Here is a 13,983-nt window from a genome sequence, read left to right as displayed (position 1 = left end):
GCGAGCCCCACGTGGAACAACTTGATTACCCCAGCGTTTAGAACAGTTTTGGGCATATAGTAATCACTTAACAAATGCCATCATCATTATTATTATTCTGACTCCTAGGCCTGTGCAATGGTGCTTTTCAGTGGACAGTAGGGAAGTGCAAGAACCATCTAAAAAAATGAAAATAAAGATGGCTGGTCCACACAGTAGGCGGTACAGGGCGCGGTGAGGACTCTACGTGGTGGCCATGGTGATAAGATCCCTTATAGGGGCACCATCGTGAATAGGAAGGTGGGGAGGTATGGGCCACCCCGGCTTACCTTCCTTACCGCCTGACTCGTGGGCAGGGAATGTGTCCACCACCTCAGTTGTACTGTACTCTCCCCAGTACTAAGTGGTATAGTGGTTAAGGCACGGGTCTGGCAGTCACAAGGTCATGGGTTCGAATTCCGGCCCCGCCACTTGTCTGCTGTGCGACCTCGGGCAAGTCACTTTACTTCTCTGTGCCTCAGTTACCTCACCTGTAAAATGGGGATAGAGACCGCGAACCCCACATGGGACAGGGGCTGTGTCCAACCCGATTTGCTTGTATCCACCCAGGCGCTTAGTACAGTGCTTGGCACATACTAAGCGCTTAACAACAAGCATGATTATTATTATTACCATTATTATTACGGTGTTCTGCCCGTAGTAAGTGCTCAGTAAATATCATTAACGATGACGATGATGATGATCTGAGGCCAGCCCTCCCCTTAGCGGACCAGTGACATCACCAGGATTTATTCGGGAAGCAGCGTGGCTCAGTGGAAAGAGCCCGGGCTTGGGGGTCAGAGGTCATGGGTTCAAATCCCGGCTCTGCCACTTGTCAGCTGTGTGACTGTGCGCAAGTCACTTCACTTCTCTGTGCCTCAGTTCCTTCATCTGTAAAATGGGGATTAAGACTGTGAGCCTCACGTGGGACAATGCGATTACCCTATATCTACCCCAGCGCTTAATAAGCGCTGCACGTAGTAAGCACTTAACAAATACCAACATTATTATTCCTATTTTCCTTCAGAGAAAAGGACCACGGAAACAAGTTTTTAGGAGTTTTGTGGAGAACCTCCTGACCTCCCTTCTGACTGAATATGAATTGTCCTCTTCTGCTGGCTCCATCGTCCATAGGAACTACAGCTGCCATAAACCTGATGGCAGAGACTTCTCTCCCTCCAGCATGGAAACTTAAGTCACTCTCCAAAAAAACTTTATATGCCTTTCCTGGAAAATGCCATCTCTTGAGTCTTCCGAGTCCCATTACACTGGTGTAGAGTACCTGAAATTCCAAATAGAACAAGGGTCTGCAGACAAAATCAGCTACTCAACCTAACTCAGATGTGATAAAACCTTTGGCCAAGACATCACAGCCAAACTGGGGAAATCATCCCTATAATTCAAAGGAAAGATATCTCTATTATTTGCCTCTGCTTTGGTCACAGAGACCTGACCTTCTTTATATTACAACAGGTGAGAAGAATTGAAAAACGTAATAAATGGGGAAATTAGAAAGAGTCATAAGTATCTGGAGAGATTTTTATTTTAAATAAAGGTTTGTGGTTGTTAAAATGAGAAGAATTTAATGCAGTTGGTCCACATGTGCAATTCCTTTGATTAAAGACCCAGAGCAGGTTATGATATAAGCAACTTCAGGATGGATAAAATTCTGATTTATATAGAGAGGTTGGATGTCAAAATCCTAGCCCATAGAGAATAATAGGCTCAACAACAAGAGTCTGTGAAGTCAAGCCAAGAAAGGAACTGGGCCTAAAGGGAGCTTAGAAAAATGTTCTTTTGCACTAGAAAATGCATGCATGAGCATTTTCCAAAAGGAGTCAGGCCACTAGGGAGGAAAACATTACAAGAGTCAAATAATAAGTGGATGAACACACCTACAAGATTCTCCTGGCTTCTTCCCATTCCCAAACTTTGCTACATGAAAAATACTTTGAAAACACTGGACTAGACAAAATGATCCACTAATCAACAATCTACTAAACTTTAATTGAGTGTGAATTTTGAGAAACTATAAGAGAGAGCGGAGAGAAAATAAAGAAAATCCTCATGCTTATTTTCCAGCATGAGGAGAAAGTAATAATAATAATAATGTTGGTATTTGTTAAGCGCTTACTATATGCAGAGAACTGTTCTAAGCACTGGGGTAGATACAGGGTGATCAGGTTGTCCCAAGTGACGCTCACAGTTAATCCCCATTTTACAGATGAAGTAACTGAGGCACAGAGAAGTGAAATGACTCGCCCACAGTCACACAGCTGACAAGTGGCAGAGCCGGCATTCGAAACCATGACCTCTGACTCCCACGCCCGGGCTCTTTCCACTCAGTCTTACCAGAAATGAGGTTACTACTATATCCCGAAATCAGTGATCCTCAGGGTTGGATGAATTAGGCTTAAGAAATTTGAGAATTGTTTTAGACTAATTTGAAAATGCATTTTGTGTCATTCTATAGTTAGGAACAATTGGCTGAGAAAATGCCTTCATGGAATTATCGATAACGTTTATTGAGCACTTACTCTGTGCTGAGTACTCCGTTATAGAGGTTACGAGAGTATGGAGTCAGAGGTCATGAGTTCGAATCTCTTCTCTGCCACCCGTCAACTGTGTGACTGTGGGCAAGTCACTTAACTTCTCTGTGCCTCAGTTCCTTCATCCGTAAAATGGGGATTAAGACTGTGAGCCTCACGTGGGACAACCTGATTACCCTGTATCTACCCCAGTACTTAGAACAGTGCTCTGCACATAGTAGGGGTTTAACAAATACCAACATTATTATTATGAAGGTACGTACAGAAGCACTACGTAGGTGAGGGAGTTCCTAAGTGCTCCAGAACTTAGTACAGCATTTGACACATTGTAAGCTCTTAACAAATACCTTAATGGTTGGGTGAGTAAGTGCGGAAGTGTCAGGAGGGGGCAAATAGGATGGGGAGATGAGATATTACTCAGGGAAGGCTTCCAGGATGAGAGGTGGCTAATGAAGAACCTGGAGAAGAACAACGGTTTGTTGAATGTGAAAAAGCGAGGGTGGAGCAAGAGGTCAGCAGCAAGAGTCAAGAACAAGGTCATTAGGGTAATTTGGCTTGATGATATGCATAGCAGATGAAATTGCAGCCTTGGATCAGTGAACTGTTAAGCACTTACTATGTGCCAGGCACCGTATTAAGCTCTGGGGCGGATACAGGCAAATCGGGGAGGACACGGTCCCTATCCCACATAGGGTTCCCAGTCTCGACCCCCATTTTACCGATGAGGTAACTGAGGCACAGAGAAGTGAGGTGACTTGCCCAAGGTCACTCAGACAAGCGGTGGAGCCGGGATTAGAACCCATGACCTTTCTGACTCCCAGGCCACTACTTTATGTTCTCCGGTGTTTATTTGTACCGATGTCTGCCTTCCCCTCTCCGTACCGTGAGTTCCTTGTGGGCAGGGAACGTGTCTGTCTGTGGTTGTACTGTACTCTCCCAAGAGCTTAGCAAAGTAAACTCTCAATAAATATGATTGAATGAGTGAAGGAATGCAGGACATCTGATATTCCCATCCAGTAAAAGCTCCGGGTCTGAGCTGCGTTTGTTGGAACAGAGGCAGAGGTATACAGCTGCTGTTCCAGATGGACACAACTAACCTGTGTCCCCTACCTGATGGCAGGGGTCCGATAATAATCATAATAATTATGATACCTACTCAAAGCTCACCTCCTCCAAGAGGTCTTCCCAGACTGAGCTTCCCCTTTTCCTTCTGCTCCCTCTGCTGCCTCTCTCCTCCCCCTTCACCTCCCCTCAGCTAAGTCCCCTTTCCCCCCTTTCCCTCTGCTCCTCCCCCTCTCCCTTCCCCTCCCCTCAGCACTGTGCTCATTTGTGTATATTTTGATTACCCTATTATTTTAGTACCTTATTTATCTTGTTAATGAGGTGTACATCCCCTTGATTCTATTTATCGTGATTAAGTTGTCTTGTTCTTGTCCTTCTGTCTCCCCCGATTAGACTGTAAGCCCGTCGATGGGTAGGGATTGTCTCTGTCTGTTGCTGATTTGTACATTCCAAGCGCTTAGTTTAGTGCTCTGCACATAGTAAGCGCTCAGTCAATACTATCGAATGAATGAATGGATGTGCCAGACACCGTACTCAGCGCTGGGGTAGATACAAGCAAGTCGGAATGGACACATGTGGAGCTCACAGTCTCAATCCACATTTTACAGATGAGGTAACTGAAGCATAGAGGAAGTGAAGTGACTTGCCCAAGGTCACACGATTCATCATCTCTCTGCTGGGCTTTTGTTCATTCATTCATTCATTCATTGAGCCCCTCCCGAGATCCAGTCTGACTGTGGGTCTGTTGTGGCTCCCTGCTAGATGGTTCTAGAATCACAGGAGAGAGCCATCACCCAGTCCTCGGTTTGCTCACTGCCAGAAATTTGTTCCCAAACTTCTTTAAGTGCCGCTCGGCACATCTTGGCTGAGCACGTCTGCTCAGCGATGACCTCCCTCGCTGTGCCCTGAAGCTGAGCCCTGCCCTAGTCCAAATTAGGCAACCTCCAGAAAATTCACCCATCCCCGGCTTCTGATCACCACACCCTTACGCCCTGAGTACAACAGTCTCCGGTGAGGGCACCCCCCTCTTCCACCTGCGCCACCTTTTGTTTCAGTTCCAAACCTAATTCTGCTAGGCTTGTTCCTCTCTTCCCATCATGGAATCTTTCCATTTTCCTTCCCACGGTCGTAATGTCAATAATGAATTTGATGGTAAGAGTACGCTGAGATTTGCTCCTGTGATGCCTTTAGCGTAGTACGCTGCACTCAGGAGGTGCTTAGCCAATGCCATTTCGACTATAATTATGGCATTTTTTAGGTGCTTACTATTTGCTAAGTACTAGACTACATACAAAGTTGGGAAAGTGGACCTAGTCCCTGCCCCACAGGGACTGCCTCTCAGTCTCTTTTATCCCCATTTTACAGATGAGGATATGGAGGTTCAGAGGGGTTAAGTGCCTTGTCCAAGGTCACACGGTAGGCCAGAGACAGAGATGGGACTGTCTCTGGATTCCAGAATCCATTTCTCCTGACTCCCAGTGTCATGGTTCTCTCCACTAGCCGACCCTGCCCCTGTGAAAATTAATTGCGGTATTTAGCACTCACTCTGTGTTAAGCACTAGGGTAGAAACAGAAAGTTCAGATAAAAGTCTCTGCCCCACCCAGGGCTCTTGATAGAAGAGGGCTGGTGTTTTATCCCAATTTTTGAGATTAGGAATCTGACACCCGGAGAGATTAGGATTTTTCCAAAATCATTCATTCGTTCATTCAATCGTATTTATTGAGCATTTACTGTGTGCAGAGCACTGTACTAAGTGCTTGGAATGTACAATTCAGCAACAGATTGAGACAATCCCTGCCCAACAACGGGCTGTCTAAACGGGGGAATAATAATAATGATGGAATTTGTTAAGCGCTTACTATGTGCCAAGCACTGTTCTAAGCACGGGGGAGGGCGGTTACAAGGTAATCAGGTTGTTCCACGTGGGGCTCACAGTCTTAATCCCCATTTTACAGATGAGGTAACTGAGGCACAGAGCAGTTAAGTGACTTGCCCAAAGTCACACAGCTGACAGGTGGTAGAGCTGGAATTAGAACCCATGATCTCTGACTCCCAAGCTCAGACTCTTTCCACTGAGCCACCTTCAGAACAGTTCTTAACACAGACTAAGCACTTAACAAATCCCATTAAAAAAAAAATCACATCACAATCCAGATCTCAATCCCACGCTCTTTCCAGGAGGCCACACCATTAATACCGCGTTCTTGTCTCATATCACTTTTACTTTCATTCTGTTTTTGAATCCTTCACACACCCTTCAACAAGAACGAGCTTTCTTTGAGAAGCCCTCTTTTCTAATGATAGCCCAGTTAGGCAGAGAAATACAAAATACAAACTAGAGAAGCAGCGTGGCTTAGTGGAAAGGGCACAGGCTTGGGAGTCAGAGGTCATGGGTTCTAATCCAGGCTCCGCCACTTGACTGTGGTGTGACCTTGGGCAAGTCATTTAACTTCTCTGTGCCTCAGTTACCTCGTTTGTAAAAATGGGGATGAAAAGATGTGATCCCCACGTGGGACAATCTGATTACCCTGCATCTACCCCAGCACTTAGAACAGTGCTCGGCACGTAGTAAGCGCTTAACAAATACCATAATTATTAAAGCAATCATTGAGGTTATATTTATTTAGCCATGCTACAAAACCAAGCCCCCTCTCAGGATCACACCTGGAGAGTTTCCAGTACTCTGCCAGTCTCGACTACGGGAGGGAGAGTCAAGCAGAAGCCTACCCACTCCATTCCTAGCTTGGCCAGTGGCTAGTGAGAGGAAGGCCATCCGCTACGAGTCAAAACTCACTCATGCTGGGCAGGAGAGGGACAGGAGAGAGTCGAGGGCAGAGACTCGATATTACTGCACAGAAGGAGGCAATGGTGAGCCAAATGATGACATTTGTTAAGCGTTTTCTTTGTGCTTGCACTGTTCTAAGTGCTGGGGGGACTTCGAGGTAATCAGGTTGTCCCACGTGGGGCTCACAGTTTTAATCCCCATTTTCCAGATGAGGTAACTGAGGCGCCGAGAATAAATAAAATAAATAAAATAAATTGTGGTATTTGTTAAGTGCTTACTATGCGCAAAGCACTGTTCTAAGCGCTGGGGGGTACAAGGCGATCAGGTTGTCCCATGTGGGGCTCACAGTTTTAATCCCCAATTGACAGATTAGGTAACTGAGGCAAAGAGAAGTTAAATGTTGTTGGTATTTGTTAAGCGCTTACTATGTGCCGAGCACTGTTCTAAGCGCTGGGGTAGACACAGGGGAATCTGGTTGTCCCACGTGGGGCTCACAGTCTTAATCCCCATTTTACAGATGAGGGAACTGAGGCACCGAGAAGTGAAATGACTTGCCCAAAGTCACACAGCTGACAAGTGGCCGAGCAACTTGCCCAAGGTCACACAGCTGACTAGCGGCGGAGCCGGGATAAGAACCCGTGACCTCTGACTCTCAAGACCGCACTCTTTCCACTGAGCCACGCTGCTTTCCCATTTGACAGATGAGGTAACTGAGGCACAGAGAAGTGAAGTGACTTGCCCACAGTCACACAGCTGATGAGTGGCAGAGCCGGTATTCAAACCCATGACTTCTGACTCCCAAGCCCTGGCTCTTTCCACTGAGCCACTTTCAGAACAGTTCTTAACACATAGACTAAGCACTTAAATCCGATTAACAAAAAAATCACATCACAATCCGGATCTCAATCCCATGCTCTTTCCAGGAGGCCACACCATCTAATACCGAATTCTTGTCTCATATCACTTTTACTTTCATTCTGTTTTTGAATGAAAACAGAATGCTTCTCTAAACACACTGCACACTGCTACTCTAAAATGACTTGACAGCTTAAAACGAGACCAGATAAAACCAAGACCACTAGACCTGTAATTTATTTGATAAGAAATGAATTGAGGAGGGCAGGGAATGGGTGTGTTTGTTGTTGTATTGTACTGTCCCAAAGCTTAGTACAGTGCTTTGCACATGGCAAATGCTCAATAAACACAATTGAATGAATGATTTCCCCTCTAGACCCCAAGATCCCTCTAGATTAAACTCCCACAAGACCGTATAACTACCTTGGGACTATAAGCCCGTCGTGGGCAAGGAATACGTCTGTTATATTCTGTTGTACTTTCCCATACACTTCATTCAGTAGTATTTATTGAGCGCTTACAATGTGCAGAGCACTGTACTAAGCGCTTGGAATGTACAATTCGGCAACAGATAGAGACAATCCCTGCCCATTGACGGGCTCACAGTCTAATCGGGGGAGACAGACAAACAAAACAAGACAACTTAATCATGATAAATAGAATCAAGGGGATGTACACCTCATTAACAAAATACAGAGGGTAATCAAAATATATACAAACGAGCACAGTGCTGAGGGGAGGGGAAGGGAGAGGGGCAGGAGCAGAGGGAAAGGGGGGAAAGGGAGTTTAGCTGAGGGGAGGTGAAGGGGAGAAGGGGGGAAGGGGGGAAGTGGTGAGGGGGCAGAGGGCGGAGGGAGCAGAGAGGGAGCAAAAGGAGCAGAGGGAAAAGGGGAAGCTCAGTCTGGGAAGGCCTCTTGGAGGTCTTCACCCCTCCCTCAGCCCCGAAGCACTCATGTACATATCTGTGCTATATTTATGGATATTTCTCCCCCTCTAGACTGTACTCTTCTGGAAGGCAGGGAAAGCGTCTACCAACCCCGTTATCTTGTACTTTACCAAGTGCTGGCTACAGTGCTCTGCACACAGTAATAATAATTATGATATTTGTTCAGCACTTACTATGTATCAGGCACTGTTCTAAGCACTGGGCTAGATACAAGATAATTGGGTTGGACATAATCCCTAACTCATATAAGGCTCACAGTCTTAATCCCCATTTTACAGAAGAGGGAACCGAGGCACAGAGAAATGAAGTGACTTGCCAAAGGTCACACAGCAGACAAGTGGATGAGCCGGGACTAGAACCCAGGTCCTTTTGACTCCCAGGTCCCTGCTCTATCCACTAGAACATGCTGCTTAAACACTCAATACATAATATTGTTTGATCCATCAGGAGAAACTGAACTCTTAAAGACGGGATCCCTGTCTCCTTTCAAACATAACAGTTGTCCAACAGGAATGGGAAATTAATTATCATAAGGTGAGGCAAAACAGAAATAATGACAGTAATATCCAGAGAAGGTTGGGAAGATCAGTTAGTTAATGTTTGAAAAGAACTTTAAAGATGAAAAGTCCCAAATAAGAGTTAAGCCTCTGGATCAATAATGCTTTTCTGTTGGTTTTGCCCATAATGCAACTCTAGGTCTTTAAAAGGAATCTTCAGAAAATAAATATTTAGCAGAATTTTTTTTAAAAATCATTCATTCACTGACTTATCAGAACCATTTTGAAGAGGGAGGCACTTGAGCTTGGATGTTTTCTAGTATCATACCAACTCCACTTAATACAGTGCTCTGCACACAGTAAACACTCAGTAAATTTGACTGATTGATTGGCATTGAAATTCCTTTCTCTCCATTTTATGATTTAAGAATTTAGGATTGATAAATAGTTACTACGGTCAGTTAGAACACTGAGATATATTGAGTTTCATTTCAATAAAGAGACCTAGAGATATATTTTTCAACATGTAGGTTTGTAACCCTACTAATTTTAATACTGAGTATGGCTGTGCTTTTTGATCTACTGTTTGAAGATGTTCAGGCACTTTCTAAAACAATAATTTTCTGGCTACACTCTCCACTCTTAAAAACATTTTTTTTCCCAAGTGTTTTCCATTCTTTTAATGCTACTTTTTCAGTACTTACTATGCATCAGGCATTGTACTAAGTGCTGTGATAGATACAACAAGAAGCAGCGTGGCTCAGTGGAAAGAGCACTGGCTTGGGTATCAGAGGTCATGGGTTCTAATCCTGCCGCCGCCACTTATCAGCTGTGTGACCTTGGGCAAGTGACTTAACTTCTCTGTGCCTCAGTTACCTCATCTGTAAAATGGGGATTAAGACTGTGAGCCCCACATGGGACAACCTGATTACCCTGTACCCCCCTAGCACTTAGAACAGTGTAAGCACAGAGAAAGCGCTTAACAAATGCCATCATTATTAGTATTACAAGCTAATCAGGTTGGACAAGTTAGAAATCAGGTTAGAAGAAGCAGCATTCAATAGTATTTATTGAGCGCTTACTATGTGCAGAGCACTGTACTAAGCGCTTGGAATGGACAAATCGGTAACAGATAGAGACGGTCCCTGCCCTTTGACGGGCTTACAGTCTAATCGGGGGAGACGGGCAGACAAGAACGATAGCAATAAATAGAATCAAGGGGATGAAGGGGATGGCCTAGTGGAATGAACAAGGGCCTGAAACTCAGAGGACCTGGGTTCTAATCCTGGCCCCGCCCTGGTTCGCTCTGAGACCTTGGGCAAGTCACTTAACTTTACTATGCCTCAGAGGAAACTCCTCTGTAAAAGAGGCATTAAAACTGTGAGCCCCATGCAAACGGGGACTATGTCCAACCTGATTACCTTGTATCTACCCCAGTGTTTAGTACAGTGCCTGGCACGTAGTAAACAACAAATACTGCAATTATTCTTATTGGACAAATCCCTCCCAACTCAAACCCACCAGACGGTTACTCTCTTCCCCTTTCAGAGCCTTATTGAAAGCACATCTCCTCCAAGAGGCCTTCCCAGGCTAAGCCCCGCTTTTCCTCATCTCCCTGCATCACCCTGACTTGCTCCTTTTGCTCTTGCCCCACCTCCACCCCACAGCACTTATGCATTTATCTGTAATTTTTTTTATTTATATTGATGTCTGTTTACTTGTATTGATGTCTATCTAACCCCCTCTAGACTTGCTGGGGGCAGGGATTGTCTCTCTTTACTGCTACGTTGTACTTTCCCAAGCGCTTAGTACAGTGCCCCGCACACAGTTAGTGCTCAATAAGTACGATTGAATGAATGACTGAATGAATGAATGTATGTCCCAGTTGAGGTTCACCTCTTAATCCTCATTTTATAGATTAGGTAACTGAAGCCCAGAGAAGATAAATGACTTGCCTGGGATCACAGAGCAGACAAGCAGCAGAGCTGGAATTAGAACCCAGGTCCTTCTGACTCCCGGGCCTGTGCTCTATCCACTAGGCATCAGCTCTTCTCTTTAACATTTCATATTAAAAAATAATTTTCTCTAGACACTCAGTTGGGGAAAAGACTGATTGGTGGTGGCTGCCAGCCTGTTTGTAAACTATGGCCGTGGCTATGACTGTTAGGCTCTGAGATGTGAGGAGCCTTAAACCTTATTCCAAAAGCCACAGTGCTCCATCTCACTAGTTTGTATCACTGTTTTTGTCTTCATATTGTTCTTGTGTTTTTACTGTTTACCTACTAGTTCCTCCTCCTAATAATAATGTTGGTATTTGTTAAGCGCTTACTATGTGCAGAGCACTGTTCTAAGCGCTGGGGTAGATACAGGGTAATCAGGTTGTCCCATGTGAGGCTCACAGTCAATCCCCATTTTACAGATGAGGTAACTGAGGCACAGAGAAGTGAAGTGACTTGCCCACAGTCAGACAGCTGACAAGTGGCAGAGCCGGGATTCAAACCCATGAACTCTGATTCCCAAGTCCGGGCTCTTTCCACTGAGCCATGCTGCTTCTCGAACAGGGTGAGCCCCATGAGAGACAGGGACTGTGTTCAACACAATTAACTTGTATCTACCCCAGTGCTTAGAACACTCAGTTAATGCTGAAGAAATAACATACGGGTTGGGAACACACTTACCCACTCTTTTGTACTGTACTCTCCCAGGTAGTTAGTACACTGCTCTGAACCCAGTAAGTGCTCAATAAATACCATTGATGATGATGTTAATGGTGACTTTTGTTATTATTTATCCTTCCTCTTACCTGTCCCCTCTCTTCTTACTTATTCTTAGTTTATGAGCTCCTTGAGAACTAGAGGTTGTCTAATTTTCATCTGAGTATATTTTCCCAGTTCTTAGTACACTACTCTACACATAGTAAGCACTTAAATATCATTATTGCCACTAGACTGATTTTACATCCCCAAGGTAAAAGAGAAGTACAAGTCTCTAAAATCAATGGGATAAGAAGGTCACCTTGACACCATCACCACATTTGGGAAAAGTGCCAAATGAGAAATTACACTTAGAAACAGAATTACTTTTTTTCATTCGAGGGGAGAGTTTGGAATGTTATGCCAAAGGTGTGCTAAATCCTGGATTTTGATATTATACTTTCTCAAATTCAGAATCCCTTCAAAAAATCTGAGCATGTAGATGAAAATCAATTATTAAAGTCATTCCAGTTTGACAAGTAATCCACTTTGAATTCTCTGTCATTCTGTACCTTTCCTGCTGTTTGGGGGAAACTACTGAGCTCTGTAAGTTATTTTTCATCAACACAGAATGCTACTACCAGAAGAAGTAGACTGCAGTCCAAATATGTTCTCTGTGAGGGAGGAGAATTCTCAACTATAAGTGCTTAATACAGAGCTCTGCATTCTAGAAAAATGTTCAGGCCATGTTTCCCCCCCTCCTCATAGAACTTCCCATCCACCTCTGCATCTCCTTCAACAGGCCTTCCCTGACTGAGTCTTCCTTTCCTCTTCTTCCACTCCCTTCTGGGCCACCTTGACTCATTCCCTTTATTCAACCCCACTCCCAGCTCCACAGCACTTTTGTGAATAGCTGTCACTTTATTTATTTATATTAACATCTGTCTCCCCCTCTAGACTATAAGCTAGTTTTGGGCAGGGAATGTGTCTGTTGCATTGTTATACTCTCACCAGTGCTTAGTACAGTGCTCTGCACACAGTAAGTACTCAGTGAATACAATTGACTGATCGACTGACTCGGTAAATACGATTGATTGATTGATTGATTAAATGTAACCTCCCATTGGAGTAAAAACTACTTGTTTGCAGGGAATGTAGCACTTCTTAATTTGCTACTTACCAAGCACCTAGAAAAAGCACACTCTGCAAAAGGGACTACTCAAAATCAACAACGAAAAAGTGTTTCTAGTGGCCTGATTGAACATCTGAATGAAAAGGCCCCAGAGTTATTGCAGAAGTCCTTTCCAAGAATGAATAAATACCTTTTAGGTTTAGAATTGTACAGGCAGTTCTAGCATTTTTACATTTTGAGGGACAACCAAAAGCACTTTCAACGTTTCTAAATCTATTCCCTTTTTCAACTTTATGATCTAATAGGTTCAATTTTCCAACACTAGATTCCTTTATGGCACTAGTTCCTTTTTCATTCATTCATTCAATAGTATTTATTGAGCGCTTACTATGTGCAGAGCACTGTACTAAGCGCTTGGAATGACCAAGTAGGCAACAGATAGAGACAGTCCCTGCCCTTTGACAGGCTTACAGTCTAGTCGGGGGAGACAGACAGACGAGAACAATGGCAATAAATAGAGTCAAGGGGAAGAACATCTCATTAAAACAATAGCAAATATATAGAATCAGGGTGATGTACATCTCATTAAACAAAATAAATAGAGTGATGAAGATATATACAGTTGAGCGGGCGAGTACAGTGCTGAGGGGATGGGACGGGAGAGGGGGAGGAATCAGGGGGGGAGAAGAGGGTTTAGCTGAGGAGAGGTGAAGGGGGGGATAGAGGGAGCAGAGGGAAAAGGGGGGAGCTCAGTCTGGGAAGGCCTCTTGGAGGAGGTGAGCTTTAAATAGGGATTTGAAGAGGGGAAGAGAATCAGTTTGGCAGAGGTGAGGAGGGAGGGCGTTTCAGGACCGCGGGAGGACGTGGCCCAGGGGTCGACGGCGGGATAGGCGAGACCGAGGGACGGTGAGGAGGTGGGCGGCAGAGGAGCCGAGCGTGTGGGGTGGGCAGTAGAAAGAGAGAAGGGAGGAGAGGTAGGAAGGGGCAAGGTGATGGAGAGCCTTGAAGTCTAGAGTGAGAAGTTTTTGTTTTGTGTGGAGGTTGATAGGCAACCACTGGAGGTTTTTAAGAAGGGGAGGACAGGCCCAAAGCATTCCTGCAGGAAGATGAGCCGGGAAGCGGAGTGAAGAATAGACTGGAACAGGGAGAGAGAGGAGGAAGGGAGATCAGAGAGAAGGCTGACACAGTAGTCTAGCCAGGATTTTTTACGGTACTATTCTTCATGGGAGGTGAGGGGGAAAAAGGGAAATCATTTTAGAAGTCATCATGTGTAGGGGGCAAAGAAAGGGAAATTTAAAAATGATGGAGGACAAGGTGGAGATAACGTTACCTAATCGCCAGGCCTTCTCACCGGTCACGCTTCTCTGTGGAAACCTCCAATAGTATCTCCATGAGAATCATGTAACTTTGAGTGAGGTAATTATCTTAGATAAATGAGAAACCTG

At 44.7% G+C, this 13,983-nt stretch overlaps 1 non-coding gene across 1 annotated transcript; it reads left to right on the top strand.

Moving 5' to 3' along the window:
- Positions 1 to 6,276: 6,276 nt before the first annotated feature.
- Positions 6,277 to 6,414, top strand: LOC114809913. Its single transcript, XR_003757684.1, has one exon. It is a non-coding gene; the product is annotated as a small nucleolar RNA SNORA7 (small nucleolar RNA).
- The last annotated feature ends 7,569 nt before the right edge of the window (positions 6,415 to 13,983 follow it).

The sequence above is a fragment of the Ornithorhynchus anatinus genome, chromosome 2 (assembly GCF_004115215.2).
Source record: "Ornithorhynchus anatinus isolate Pmale09 chromosome 2, mOrnAna1.pri.v4, whole genome shotgun sequence".
Lineage (NCBI taxonomy): Eukaryota > Metazoa > Chordata > Mammalia > Monotremata > Ornithorhynchidae > Ornithorhynchus > Ornithorhynchus anatinus.
Note: the sequence above shows the minus strand (reverse complement) of the source record. Positions and strands in the feature narration are given on the sequence as shown.